Source organism: Malurus melanocephalus, unplaced genomic scaffold (assembly GCF_030028575.1).
Source record: "Malurus melanocephalus ecotype Western Australia unplaced genomic scaffold, MMel_1.1 scaffold_19, whole genome shotgun sequence".
Classification (NCBI taxonomy): domain Eukaryota; kingdom Metazoa; phylum Chordata; class Aves; order Passeriformes; family Maluridae; genus Malurus; species Malurus melanocephalus.
The window spans coordinates 420,499-424,612 of NW_026623251.1; the positions used below are offsets into that span (position 1 = coordinate 420,499).

The 4,114-nt window shown below is 55.9% G+C and overlaps 1 long non-coding RNA gene across 1 annotated transcript in view; it reads left to right on the top strand.

The window, feature by feature from the left end:
- Positions 1-3,982: 3,982 nt before the first annotated feature.
- Positions 3,983-4,114, top strand: part of LOC130588797 (uncharacterized) — a 26,986-nt gene continuing 26,854 nt past the window's right edge. The window contains exon 1 of the long non-coding RNA XR_008967026.1: positions 3,983-4,042. This is a non-coding gene — a long non-coding RNA (uncharacterized LOC130588797). The remainder of the gene's footprint in view (positions 4,043-4,114) is intronic.

A 4,114-nucleotide genomic window follows, 5' to 3' on the forward strand; every position in this document is an offset into this window, starting at 1 on the left:
TAAAGCAAATGGCACAGGGCTGCACTGCAGCAGTGGAGGTGTTGCAGAGGATGGAAGAAGCCTTAACTCCCTGTTTAGCCCCAGCCACTGCAACTCTATGCACTGAGAGGTGGGTACAGATGCTGCATCAGCACAGGACCCTTTYCCCCCCTCTCTCCCACACCATTGCCATGCCCTGGCACAGGCCACTTCTATCACAGGTGAGGAAGGTGAGAAGCTGACCCYGCTGTGGTGGTGCTCCACTATGGGTGCAGGCAGGGCTGGGAAGCAGTACTGCCCCTTGCTAAAGTGCTGTGTGTCCTCAGAGGTTCKGGTTTTGCTCTGCTGACAGTTTCCCATGAGAATTCTTTTTTCCTCTCCGGGAGATTAAATAGCCTCTGAGCAAGGAGAATCTGGCAGTCATCCCAGGTCCTGCTGTGGCACTAGGTGGTTTGGGGAGAGGAGAGAATAGCCCAAGAAGTGCAGAGCAGGAGCTCATGGTGCAGCTGCTATTTTCCTTACTCTCCACCTCTGCCATGGGAAGGGTTCTCCACATCTCCTAAGTGCTCAACAAGCAGCAAACTGCACTTTGCCTTCTGCCCATCTGCTGAGTCTGTGCATCTCCCATTTAAGTACTTCTTGTCACTGGTGATAGGGACACTTYCGACAAACAAAGAAGAAAGGAGGGACATGTCAGGCCCTGGACAAGGAAATAAACATTTAGACTCGAATCCGCAGTAGATAACGTGGTGCTTTACATCTGGCTGCCACCAAGATGAGATGAGCAGCCTCTTGAGGTCAGGAGAGTTTGCCCATCCTTTGCTTGGGTGGCTTGTGGTGCTCAGCACGTCTCCAGCATTGTGGTACCTCCTGCCAGCCTCGGTCATCTGCTGGTGTTGCTCGGTTTGAAGCTGATGGAGACCAGGGATGTGCGTCACCAGCCTTCACTGGCCTTCTTCCACACTCTCCATTTGGTGCTGCTTTGTGTGTGTGAGAGCATGCTCCCCTCTCCCAGCTCTGTGTGCCTGCCTGCCAGCATGCTGCTGATCCAATCTGCAGCTGTGCTGCTTTTCTTCTCTCCTCCAGCTCTGAGAGTCTTGTTCATGGATTGGGGGCAAAGAAGGAGGAGGAAGAAGGGGAGGGAGGGAAAATGAAAAATAAATTATAGATAAATGTATAAACCAACTGAGGGAGAAATGCCTAGTAGAAAGGGGTGTTTTCCCCACAGGCAGCACTGTGTGGCATCATCCCCACTGTGCCTTCACCACCATCAAGCAGAAAGTGTCGCCTACCTACACCTTCCTAGAAGATGAACTGTGGTCCCTGTTGGAAGTCCCTGTGCTTTGCTGGGGGACTGCTAGCTCCTAWGGGCACCACATTGATTCTCAAGAAAAAAAAAAGCCACTGTCTCATGGCTTTGCACCCAGAGCRTCCAAGCTCTGCACGTGCTGAGGGGGTCACTCATCCTTGAGGCAGATGGGCTGGACCTTTCTCAACAGGCACCATCAGCTCTTGTCCATTGTGTACATCCTATAGAGCCCAGAGCTGGTGAATACAGAGCTGGACAGCCCCTCCAGCAGGAGCTGGCTGGCAGCTGCAGAGCTAGGACAAACAGCCTCATGACCTGACAGCCTTCTTCATTCAAGAAGGTGCCCAGGAAACCTCCAGCACTGACAGTTTGCAGGGAAACCATGAGACATCCCTATGAGAAGAATCCCATGTGTCACGATGTGTTTGGAGGTAAGTTCTGCTCTTTGCAAAAGGTTGGGGAGGGCCTTGGGGTGGATTGCCCAGGATACTGGTTCCCATGGTGTCCAACAAGACAGCATAATCGTCAGAGAGACTTGTGGGTCAGGACGTGAACCGAGTGACATTTTTGAGAACTGAAGTAGCAGCCTCTTCTCTCCGGTGGCGTACTGGAGACTAGGGTGGGTCAGTCTGAAGCTTTCCTCTGCACCTCACAGAAGGCTTGAAGGCTTTGTGAAATGATCTGTACCCCAGTGTGCCCCACAAAGATCTGCAATGGGTCTTGGCACCCATCACGTGGGGTCTTCTGAGGATGAGCAGGACTGTGGGAAAAGAGATGGACCAGCCAAAATGGTATGGATTGTGCTACACACTGTCTTGCTTCTCCATGTTTTATGGTTGATGAATTTAACAAAGACCCCACAGCCATCAAAATACTGTCTTCCCCTCCTGAGCCTTCCCTGTAGCAGACAGTTTCCAGAATGAGCCATTTGGATTTCCCATTACTTGGCCCTGTTAATCCTGTCTTTTCATAGGAAATAGCAAAGGCCTAAAGTCTGATTGTGCTTTACCTGGCATGGATGCAGATCTGTGGATTACAAGGGCTCCCCACCTGTGGGACACCTGTGCAAACGAGATTAGGAAAGGCCCCAGGGACACGGGTCAAACTGGGACAGAGTAGTGGCTTCCCAGAGACAGGCTGTGAGGGCTGTAACTTCCTTAGCAGCTGTGAGCCTGCAGATATGAAGGGGAAGGCACCCAAGGGGTCTGGGCTGGTGTTTAAGCAGCCTGGAGCGGAACCAGGCTGACTTTAGAGTTTACAGCTGAGGTGCTCGCTGCAGGCAGCAGAAGGTATTTTCCCAGCCTTTCTGGCGGTCCCCACTCACAGCTGGAGAAACTCTTTGGATGTGAGTATCCCGATGTCAAGCCCACATACTCTGTGGGCTGTGGCAGACAGCGGCTTGGCCATGAGAGAAGAGAGGGCACAGCAAAGACCTCTTTGCTCTTCACTGAGGTGCCCAGGGCAAGGGGGGAAGGGCTTCTTGTGCGCTGTGCCCAGGCTAAGCCCCTGCCCTCAACCCGACCTTGCTCATCTTGCACACCCATGGACTTTTTCTGCTTGCAAAGCCCCGGTGTGATTGTGGCAGACCTCTGATTAGGGACTTTGCCTCCTGATCCAAGTGCATGAGGTAATGCAGTGCCACCCCTCAGCCCAAGGCTCTCCCTGCCCCAGCGAGCCTGGCACAAGGAGTGGGTCCCACCCTGCTGCTGCGGGCAGGCAAGGAGGGGTGGCCTTTGCAGCATGTCCAGCTGTGCTGTGGGACAGGGTGAGGAGAATGGACCCTGTGCCATGAGCCCAGAAAAAAGTCTGTGGGTGGAAAAGGAGTAGCTGCTGTGTTGGTAGCGATGGTGCAAGTGAGGAAGGCATGGTTGGACAGAGGGGACTCCCATCCTCTGAGGTGCTCAGCACCCTACAGGATAAGCCCTCGAAATTCCAGGGGGACTGCATCCTCTGCCGTCATCCCACAAGTGGCAATCTGGGAGTGCCTCAGAATAGGGACTCCTGCAGGAGCATCCTTCCCCTTCTCCTGCCCCAGCAGGAATGGCTGCCAGCTGGGACGAACGGTGGGGGCAGAAGCCCCCAGAGGCGGCTGGGCTGGGCAGGAGGCCCAGGGAGGGGACAGGGCACAGCAACATGCAGCTGCCCTGGCAGGCTGGCACCACCCTGGTGGGTGCAGAGGCCAGAGGGACAGTCACGAGAAGGGAGGGGGGCATTGCAACCTTCATCCTACCCACCGCATTGTTCAGAGAGAGGCAGCAGGGCTGGGAAATTTGTCCTCAGCTCCCCTGGCCTGTGTTTTGAGCGGTGGGCAAATGCGCACGGTACCACGGGGAGGGTGTGGGGGATGTGTGTGTGTCACAGCTGGCACCCCAGCTCAAGCAGCAGGGCTGGATRCTGGATAAGGAGCCGGTCTCCCGCAGCCCCGGGCACTGGCCGTGTGAGCGGGACCCCCGCGCAGCCTCCCCGGGCGGAACAGCGCTGGAGCGGGGCGGCCGCACCCCGCGGTGGGCGGCGGGGTCCCCGGAGCGCAGCCCCGAAAAGATGTCCCCGCAGCGCACACACCGCTCGCACGGCCCCGCCGCCCCCGTCCCGCGTGGGTGTGGGAGGCACCTTCCTCCCGGCTGCAGCTCCTCCGGCAGCCCCTCCTCCCCACCTGGGAAACAGGCTCCTTTCTCTTCCCGGCCGCTGTGCAGACACCCGGCTCTGCACGTAGCAAATGGAGGCGATTTCCTCCGTAGCGGCACCACATGGAAAGTATTGAGCCGTCTGTGGTTTAGTGTTTTTTTTTTTTTTTCTCTTCTCTTCTCTTCTCTTCTCTTCTCTTCT